Here is an 11403-nt window from a genome sequence, read left to right as displayed (position 1 = left end):
TTTTTTTCCTTAATTTTTCCTCAGCTCTTATGATTTCATTTTTAAAGTTCTTTTTAAGCTCATCCAAGAACTCTTTTTTGGACTTGTGACCATTTGACATTTTTCTTTGAAGTAGAAATGACTTTTTAAACTTCACTATTTTCTATGAACCCACATCTCTTCTATCTCCATAGTAACTGTCTACAGTCAGGTTCTTTCTCCTTTGCTTACTTATTAGTATCATCATCATCACTACTATTAGCAGTTTATTATTATAGTCAGATTCTAGTCTCTAGGCTTGGGGTATGATGCTTTAGGCTTCTGGTTTTTTGTACTGTTGTTTTCTGAGCTCTGCCTGACCTCAGCCACTCCTCTCTGCCCGTGAGCCATGGCTAGGCTCCCTACCACGCTATCAACACAAATACTTTTGCTCCCTTCAGTCTCTCTGGTGGCTTCGAACTTCAACTTACTCCTTTGCCCTGGAACCAAAACCAGGGACTCCACTCTCCTATAAGTGCCCACATCCATCAGGGTCCCTGCCCCTCTGCTACAGCACTAACCAGGCCTGTGCTCACTCCATCTCACCCATAGCCACAGCCCAGGACCATGATTAATGAACACAACTGGGTCCAGCATCTGGCAGCAGTGTGGAAGGTGCTCTAATCTTCCCCTACTCAACAGTCAGACCCCCTGTTGGAGGTGAAAGTTCTTGTTGCCCCTGAATTTGTTGTTTGTTGATTCAGTGGAGTCTGTCTGGGGGTGTTTGCACTTCAATTAGTTCAATCTCTGTCCCTTGAGGTCAGTTCTTTCCTGAGGTTGTCTTAGGAGGACAACTGCTTTACCCCAACTTTTAATTATTTCTGCTGCCCAAAGTTCACTTTGAGATATTTTATTTTCTTTATGGGAGAAATTTGGAGAGCCCAGTATTTCTTATCTTATTCTTCCATCTGCTTTGTTGGTTCTTCATTAATGTCAAACCTACTAACTATGACTATATTACAAGGCACTCACCTGAGCTCCTTTCTCTTTTCTTTTGTCTTTAAATATTTTCACTTGGTGACCTCATTAGTTAGCATCCACTAGTTCAGCTATATATTTTGTGAAGCTGACTCCTAGATGTCCATCAGTCTAGCCCTAGTCTCTTGCCTGATTTGCTGTCTCATATCAACAATTGCATTTTCGATGTTTTAAACTGAATGTCCCATAGACATCTCAAACCGACAGGCCTAAAACAGAGCTCCCTATATTTTCTCGACAACCCATTCCTCTTTGGGATTTCCTTTTCAAAACAAGGCAATTTCATCCTTTCAGTCACTCAGATTCACAATCTTGGTGTCATTCTTGGTAACTCATGTAATTCATCCCACATATCCAATCATTAGCCATATCTTATAATTTCTATCTCCACAATGTGTTCCCTTCTCTCTAATCAGACAGATAACATTCTTATTCATGTCCTCATCACCTCCTCCTTGGATGATTGTAATAGCCTCCTATTTGATCTCTCTACCTCAAAACTCTCCTCACTCCAGTCTACCCTCCAGTATTTCCTATAGGCTACAGGATCAAATCTTAACTCCTCTGCTTGGCATTTAAATGTCTTTGTAACCTTCCTTCTTTTCTAGTGTCATTTAAGACTATTAGAATTCCCCCACCACTCTCCAATTCAATTGTATTGGTCTAGTTTCTGTCCCTCTGGAAATTCATGATTTCTAGTACAAGATGAAGGAGGTGTGGCTGGACAGTGCTTTATCTGAAAGAGATGTGAGAGTTTTAGTGGATTGAAAAGAAGTTCAATATAATTAAAACAATGGGACATGACCAGCCAAAAGAAATGCTAATGTAACTTGTGTATAGTGTCTAAGAATAAAGAGGTGATAATCCTATGCTATTCTACCCTGATCAGACCAAATATGGAATATTATGTTCAGTTCTGGGCAATACATTTTAGGAAGGACATTGATAAGATAGAGAGGGTGGGGAAAAAAGACATCCAGAATGAGGAAAGGTTTCAAGTTCATACTTTTGAGGTTGATTTGAGGGATTTGAGATTTTTATCTTGAAGAAGAGAAGACTGGAAATATAGAAGGGGATCAGAGGGATGGAATAGCTGTCTTCAAGTATTTGAAGGGCTACTGTGTAGAAGAGGTAGAAGAAACCAGAAAGCCAAACTTGAAGCAATGGGTAAAATTTTATTTAAACAAACAAACAAACAAAAAGCCCCAAACACCAAAATCTCTTGGTGGCCAGTGCTGGTTATGGCCCTTTTCTGAAGTTAGAAAGATCAGTCCTAAAACAACATTGTGACTTATCCCTTAAGCAAAATCTGTCTAGCTTGGTAGTATTTGTTAGAGCTCTTATCTCCATTAACATAGTCTTTTTATTTTTATTACAGAAACTTAAATACACAATAAGTAAAGAAAAAGAAACATATTATAAACTTATGTATTGAAACTTAAATACATAAGAAAAGAAAAAAAGCATGTCATGTGCACAGAAGAATGTAAGAGCATTCAAAATATATAGCAATAAATTTCCATTTCAGGAAAGCCTATATAATAAGTACTATGTGCTGTGTTGAGAGCTGTCCATCTTTTCTTTGCTTCCTTGTTAGTTTTTTTTGTTCTGTGCCATGCACTTTTTACTTTGTTCCTTTCCCTCTTCCACCCCTACAAGACTACAATTAAGCTCAGATATATTTATATATAAATACACATATATACACATACATACAAATATACTTTCCCTAACAAATTCTACTTCTGATCCTTGTTTTTACATTTGTGCATATCTCTTATTTCCTTTCCCTTCTAACTCCTCTACTTCTATCCTCCACCTTTCCTTCCTATTACTTAATCTAACCCCTCTCCAAGGAAACCGTCCTTGTCTCCCCATTCCCATTAATCTAAATATCTTTCTTTACCCACCTTTGACCTATTCCCTCACCTTCCCCTCTAGAGATCCCTCTCTTATCTTCTCCCCCCATCCCTTTAACATTTTATTTCTTTCTGAAAATTAGAAGACTTTTATACTCTTCTAGATTTATATGTATTGTTCCCTCTCAAACCCATTCTGAATGAAAGTAGGTTTCCAGTGCTAATAGCCCTCTTTCCCCATCTAATTTCCCTATGTCTCTTCTTCCTCTAGTGTCTCATTTGTATAAAACAATTACTCTTTTTAGCTGTTCCTTAACATTTTTACTTTTTAAAGTCATATCATACTCAAGTCTATCCCAATCTTTCTTTTGAACTATCTAATTACTAATAACATACGTTTTGCATTTGACATACATAAAAAGGTAAACAATCTGTCTTTATTGAGTCCCTTGTGATTAGTCTTTTGGTATATACTTTTTTATTTCTTTTGGGTGTTGTATGTCAAATCTTCTAAGTTCAGGTCTTTCTGTTTTTTTTTTTAAACAAAGTCCTGAAAGTCTGACAATTCATTAAATATCTGTTTTTTATTCAGGATTATGCTTAACTTTGTTGGGTATGATATTTTTGGTTGGAACCTCATTTCTTTTGCTCTTCAATATATAGTGTTCCAAGACCTGTGGTCTTTTATTGTCACCACTGCTAGGTCTTCTATGATTCTAATTGTGATACTACAATATTTAAATTTTTTTTTCTTGTTGCTCATAATAGTTTATCCTTGAGCTGGGAGTTTCAGAATTTGGCTATAATACTTCTATGGGATTTCCTTATAAAATCTCTTTCAGATGGTGATCAGTGGATTTTTTTTCTATTTCTACTTTCCCCTCTTGTTTTAATGTTTCAGGACAATTTTCTTTAATTATTTCTTGTATTATTGTATCAAGATTCTTTCAAGTAGTCTGATTATTCTTATGTTTTCTCTTCTTGATCTGTTCTCCAGATCAGTGTTTTTTCTTATAAGATGTTTCACATTCTCTTCTATTTTTTTTCATTCTTTATATTTTGCTTTATTATTTCTTGATCTCTTATAACTTTGCTGGCTTCCCCTTACCGAATTCTGATTTTCAAGGAGTTATTTTCTTCCTTAAGATTCTGGATCTTTTTTTTCTAATTGGTTGACTTTCTTTTCATAATCTTGTTTTTCTTATTGTTCTTATTTTTTTCTTAGTTTTTCCTCTCTCTCATTTGTTTCTTAAAGTCTTTTTTAAAGTTCTTCTATGAATTCCTTTTGAGCAGATGACCATTTGTCATTACTCTTTGGGAAAAAAGAGGGTTTCTTTGCTTCAGTATTCTCCTCTGAAGACAAACACTGGTCTTTTCTATTCCCATAGTAACTCTCTATGGTTGAATCTTTTCTCCGTTGCCTGTGCATTTTTTTTTGTTTGTAGTAGCTCTGTTTTTATAATCACCTCTTGTCCTAGGGTATGGGGAATGGTGCCTCTGGACTCAGATCTTCCTTCATTTCTCCCCTCTGGCTTGGAACTGGAACCAAGACCTCCAGCCTCCTGTAAGTGCCTACAGCCAGTGGCATCCCCACCCCACTGCTTCTGCACTCACTGGGTGTGAGCTAGTTCCTTTTCAGCCCCCCACTTCACACCCGGCTGCATCTTCATAGCACAGCTGGGTCTAGTGTTAGCAGAGGTCCCAACTTAGGATCTAGCCTGGAGGTGTTTACTCTTTACATGACCAAACCTCATCCTGGGACTTTTTTTCAGATCTCCTATCGTCCCTGGAGGACCCCTGTTCTGCCCCTACTCTTATTTATTTTTACTGCTCAATATTTCCCCTAAGGTGTTTTTTCATCTCTTTTGGGTGGGCAAAATCTTGAGAGCTTGGAATTTTCTGACCTGCTCTGCTAACTTCCCAGAATCCCCTCGGTAAAAGTTATATAGAAGCAAATTTAGAATTGAGGTAAGGAAAAGCTAACAATTAGAACTATCTCAATGTAAAGTGAGATGCCTGAGGATATAATAGGCTTCTTCTCCTTGGAGGTCTTAAAGCAAAGGATAGATAAGTACTTATTTAGTAGGTTCTACGATGGATTGTTTTCAGGTATGGTTTGGATTATATATCCAAAGAGGTTCCTTGAAATTCTGTATTGTCATGGCGAACAATTAGCAGAACTTTAGGTAGCAGATAGAGCACTCAGAAGGGAGGTCAGGATTGTAGAAAAATAGTTGTAGAGGGAATAGGTGAAGTCATGGAGGTGAATCAGATGTCCAAAACCAAGGAGAGTAGTGTGGGAAGAGAAGGAGAAGAGTGAAGAGCATCAGAGACACAATTTGGGAAGACACTCATCTTAAATGGTCAGGCACAGGATGAGGAGTGATCCAATGACACAAAGTTTTTAGAGTTAGTAGGAAAACCAGTCCAACTTCAACATTTCACAGATGAGTAAATGGAGGCCCAGAAATGTAAATTTACTTTCCAAAGTCACAGAACAATGAGGATCAGAGCTGAGATTTGAACACATACCTTCTGTCTCCAAACCCAACAGTCATTGTTTTCTACCACACAATTTGTATTTAGTTGATGTAGGCATACAGATAAGGGATTTGGAATTCCCATCCTAGAGAATTGGAAGTAAACTATGTGCACGTAATTTTTTGTTCATAGACATGCATTTGTCTTTCAGTTCACTGATATGCATTTGTCTCAACAATGTGGAGTGGAAATCTTGGTTATCTATGAATGTGATTAATCTAATCTTGACAGATGATCTTCTTATTTCCTGCCACCAAATACCTCCATTATTTTCCTTAACTGGTTGCTTTTGTTTACATTTTCTTCACAGTTCCCTGAGTTTTCTTCATTTCATGAGTGTAGCTACAACTTTCATGGGCTTAATTCCTTTGCTCAGAGGGACACAATGTATGTTTATGATTTAAGAAAAACCTCAGAAATCAGGTCTGAGATTTAGGCATTGCTATTCTTTTGCAGTTGGGGGCACCAAGGGGCTTAAAGGTTGATTGACTTATGTCACATAAGACAATGTTATTTGCCCAAACTAGTGGTTTTTATTCTGTTTCCTTTTGGAAGGTTCCCATAACCTAGTGCTATCAGCAGGATTAGACTAACCTAGGCGACAAATGGGCAGTTGCCTTCTGTCCTATTGGGTAGCCTGTATTTTCTTACATTTCTAACACAGAATTTTGCTCAGAATAAATCAGTGTTGTGGTAGAGGAAAAGAGTGGAGGATTTTGTTTCAGGAAAGACACCAGTTGAATTGCCACCTGTGACACTACATCAGTTTCTTGATTTGTGAAATGGAGATCATAGTAACTATAATACCTGTTTCATAGATTTGTTGTGAAGATGCAGTAAATTAATGTATATTATATGTTTATAATATATAATCTTGAATCTATTAGATGTTATATAGATGCATATATAGCTCTCTCAATATCAGCTATTGATGATTGCTCTCATCTTGTAAAAAAAAAATATATGAAGTAGGAGAGTCTTGATTAGTAACAGGCCATCATGGGAATTTTTTTTGGCTTACATTCTGAGGGCATCTAACAGTTCTTAAACATAATGCATAGCACAACCCCAAAATAAAAGTGTAGAATGTCTGATTTAATATGCTTTTCACAAAGGAGGCTGGCAGGGCCAGAAGGGAGAGGTGGCCTTGATGCTACTCTGGAATAGAGGGGAGCAAGACCAGATGGAAAAGGCAAGAACCCATATGTGGTCCCAACTGGTCAAAGTCATTCATTCTGAAACTGTGGATTGTGACATCTGTTTGGAGAAATGTGAATTTTAAGGAGATAGAGTTAATGTGAATCAATACATTAAACCATCGATAAATGAAGCATTTAAATGCTCAACACATTAAACAATTCTTTCCTTCTTATTCAGGAGGACCATATTGAGTATGTAGAGATACACATCACTCCAAGTCCTGGGTGGGGAGAGGGGAGCTCTTATTCAAAGGATTTAGGTCTGGGAGTGATCTAGTTAGTCCATCTAGTATGACCAAAGCCTAAATAAGGAAATTTTGCAACTGAGGGAAACATCACACATAGTATTTTCTATTAGTGTTGGAGGCTAGAGCAGATGCAGACATCATCCTGTGTAAGAGAACAGAGACTCCCAGACACCCAGGTCTCTGACACTTGTATACTAAGACTGTAGGACGCTATAATCACCTGGAGTTGCTGCTGAGTAGTCCTTCCCTGAAGTAATGAAGTGGCCAGACTAATAGCTTCCCATTTTAAATAATTATTCTTTAAAATTTTGTTTTTGTCAGTAATTGCTTTATTTCTGTCATCCAAGAATCCTGACCATGGGGTGTTGGGGATGGAATAATAATCTCTACAGCAAGGGAGGAAGGTTGAAGTTAACCTCATCTAGCCACCCCTCAAAAAATATCCTAAAAGTATCATGACAAAATGGTAGAGTGGGAGAACACTAATAGCCCAATTCTTTTATTTTTCAGGAAATTTCAGGGAAATAACATACTCAAAGTCACATAAATATTTTTAGAAAGTAAAGCTAAGCTGAAGTGGAGCCAAATGAATTTCAAATCTTAAAGATTCAGAAACAATTAGAACCATAAGAAACTAAGAGATCACCTTGCCAGTCCCTCTCTTTATAAAGGCAGGGTGTTATTACAAGTGCTAGAGCAGAAACTACTACAACAGAAGAAGACAAACAGGTCTCTTGATTCTTGGTCCAATGCTATATTAGACAGGTTGCTTAAATTTGGGCTTTTGCAGTAAGCTAAGTTTCCTTCAAACATACTTCCTGGAGTATTGTCACTTAGCATCAAAACTCAGAAGAAACACCTGAAAAGGAAGGGGTAGCTGGTTTCTTCGAACTGTATTCTGCCCCAAGGGCATCTTCCTCCAGGGGCATCAGTGGCCTAAGCCTTGTTCCTGGAGAGGCAAAGCAAAGTATTAGCAGCAGAGGGAATCCCAGAATCAGGTTAGTGGGTGACACAGACTCTTTACCAATCATATTTGCTAAATTATGGTTAGTAACATATGAAAAAATTATGGGGAACAAGAAAAATGCTTTAGAACTAGATGACAAATATCCCAATTTGGAAAAAAATGGAGGAGGGTAAGAATAGGGTCTATAAACCATTCACAATGAGCATGATTTCGATTCCTCAAAAAATATTAATTCTGTTCTTGAAGGGACGGTTATTGGTAAATAATTCAGCTTCACATGATTCTCTATTTCTGAATCCTAGCTCCCTTTTCCCTTCCCATTCACACTTTGTCAAATTTCAGCCATGGGTTTCTCCCACCAACTGCTACCTCCTTTGCTTTTGTTCTGCTGACACAACATGAGGAAATCACAAAACCATGTTGATTGGGGTCCATCTCAAATTTATGTTATCTAATTTCAACTGATCCCTCACTAGAGAAAGGTGATCCTTATACTCCTTCCTAATCATTTATCACACTTCCCCACCTTTCTTTCAGCTGAAGGCCTTACTTCATACTTTACTGAAAAAAATTCTTCTCTCTTTCTCTTCTCATTGTTCTTCCTATTCTTCTCCTTCACTCCAGTTTCTGATAAAGATGTGGTCCTTCTCCTTACCAAGACCAACTCCTTCTACACACACCTTCTACCTCTTTCCATACAACTTCTCCAATACATTGCCCTCACTATTCTCCCTTCTTTCTCTCTTATATTTATTTCTATCCCTACCTCTTGGTTCTTTATTTGTTGCCTAATATCTTTTCCAAGTCTCCCCCTGCTTAAAGAATCTTCACTTCCTCCCTCCATACCTGTTGGCTATTGTCTAATATCTCTCCTTCCATTCTCAGCTAAACTCCTTGGAAAAAGCTGTATACATTCAATGTCCCCCCCTTCCTTTTCTCTCAGTGGCTTCTACACACACTGCAATCTAGACCAATGGAGATGCCTAGTCAAAATGGATAACCCAAAAGAATACAGTTGAGAGCAGCATAATGACATAACCACACAACCTCAGCCCTTCTGCAACATTAACATCAATTATATGAATTGCCCTGCCAAACTGGCCATATGTGTACCTTTCATACACATACCCTGCTCACAGAAACTATTGGCATGTTCCCCTATACACCTATTCTGTACCTGTACATTTCTTGCCTGTGTTTCATCATGCATGTTGTCTTTGTGAATTTTGTCCCCGACTGGTGATATATGGTACCTTGTAGAAGATTACACCCTGTGTATGTTTGAATTCTTTTCTTGGTAATTTATTTGCAATGCTGATTATTTATGTCTTTTTGAAATTTTGAACTAATGTGCAAAATAAGGCTGGTAAAAGTAAACACATCAGTGAAGGCTTATGCACTCTGGTCCTGAGTGGATGCTGATCTACATTAAAATCTCAAACTTACAATTTCTTTTTGTAGGGAGGAGAAGGAAATATATATGAATGGGGTTACATATGTAAGCCAAGGGAAGTGAGATTTTTATTAAAGAAGATAATATCAATGTGGTAAATGTCTTAAATGCAGAATGAGGTAAAAGAGAATGGGTGGGAGTAGAAGCTGTAGAATTGTCAAGAAGGAGATTATTGACAACTTTAAAACTGTAGCAATATAAACGATTCAAACTGAGGCAATATAAACCAGAATACAGGAGACTAAGGAAGGAACATTTCGATGACTTTCTCTACCATGTGCCAATACAAAGTTTAGATTTGCCAACTAAATCTCTTTTAATTTTGGCATACTTGGAATTTGTATTCCTCTCCTGCTTTAACTCTGGTAGGGTTGGGAAGTGCCATGTTGTCTAAATGAATTACATTCATATTGTGTTACTTTATGACCTGAGCAGCAACAACAACAAAAAAAAAGAAAACAGAAAGAAAGAAAGAAAGAAAGAAAGAAAGAAAGAAAGAAAGAAAAATGAATATTTTGTGGCATGATTTATGCAAATTGGTTTTAAAAGAGTTATATGTTCTTCAGATATTTACGCCTTCTGGGACCTAGCTTTGGATGTAGAGATGGAAAATTCAATTATGAAGAAAAAGAAATGAAAAATTATTTTCTAAAATAAAATAGGAGAAAAGAACATGGTTCATAAAAAGGACATAAAGTCAACTCATGAGTGACTGTGCTGAATGACTTGTGTATTTTCTACCACTAATATCTATATCAAAATTTGTTTTCTGTTTATGTGTTATGATGATTTTTCTAACTGCTAGAGCAAGGCACATTTTACTTATGATCTGACATAAGTAATAATAGAGATTCAACCATTAAAAAAGATCTGACAGTTATGACAGTGAATCACAAAGCAAGGAGGAAAAGATCTTTAACTGAATAGTATTAGAGCAAGTAAAAATTCTACTTGGTGACAAAAATATATCACTAAACTTACTTCAAGATTTACCTTCAAATTTATCTTCAGAATGTAGGCATTTTCATTGTTCTTTTAAATGATGACTAGCAATGATGGTTTAAGAAAATCTCTTAATTTGCGTAATCTATTCCAACTAGACATGAAACAGAAATCAATCCTTTCCTTTATATGGTACTCCTCCACTCCCCCCAGGATTTTAAAATGCTGGAATAGAAATTCCTACAAGTGTTGGCATATTCTAACACAAATTTTCACAAAGTACATAGAACATTTCCCCATGATTCACAGTCATGTGAACCTTAAAATATCATTTTCTTTGTCCTTTATAAACATAATGCCCATGCAAAAATGGACTCAAGGTCAGTTAAAGCAATTATCTAGATAATTTGTGCACTAACTCTTTTTCTGAAATTAGCTCATTGAGAGGAATTTAGTCTGAATTATGGGGAAAATATCCCAATTTTCCATTATGTTGTCTAGGAAAACCTGGTCATATTATAGAATTGCAACTTTCTACAGTGAAGCTAAAGCATTTCCATATCAGAAAGTTTTGTCATATTCTATATGACTATCAGAAATTATCTGTATTGGTTTTATTCACCAAATAATTCTTAATCCTTGGGCTCTTGTCTAGGAAGGTGAGAGTGGCTTAGAGAGAAATCATGGCTTAACCTTTCATTTTATACCATCCCCAATGGGTCTGATTCAATCAAAGAGCTAATAAGAATTCATTCCAAAGGAAGGTTTTCGATCAAATCATCTCCAAGGACTCTTCATGGTTATGTGATCACAGAATCACAGTTTGGCTGCATTTTTTATAAATACAATTATAATGACCTACACTCTTCTTATCAAATTCAATCTAGAGTTGAAATGTTCTACTGCTACCCAGTCAACTTGTATTTCTCACATCCTATGGCTAGTAAACTACAACTTCCCACTTCCCTAATCCCTGTAATTCAGAGTTACTATCAGCCAAAATAAAAATAAAATAAAATATTTTTAAAACCCCTTTCTCTCTTAAAGATCTCTCATTTACATCCACCAGGAAAAAAAATTCTATTCCCAGGTCTTATTCTCCTTCCATTGTATCCCTGGGACCCCTTTTCTATCTTTAATTGACTTCTCTGAATTGTAGCCCTCTTCCTTATACTCTTCATCTTATTGCATTCATAGA

Source organism: Phascolarctos cinereus, unplaced genomic scaffold, assembly GCF_003287225.1.
Source record: "Phascolarctos cinereus isolate Bilbo 61053 unplaced genomic scaffold, phaCin_HiC Scaffold_9;HRSCAF=440, whole genome shotgun sequence".
Lineage (NCBI taxonomy): Eukaryota > Metazoa > Chordata > Mammalia > Diprotodontia > Phascolarctidae > Phascolarctos > Phascolarctos cinereus.
Note: the sequence above shows the minus strand (reverse complement) of the source record.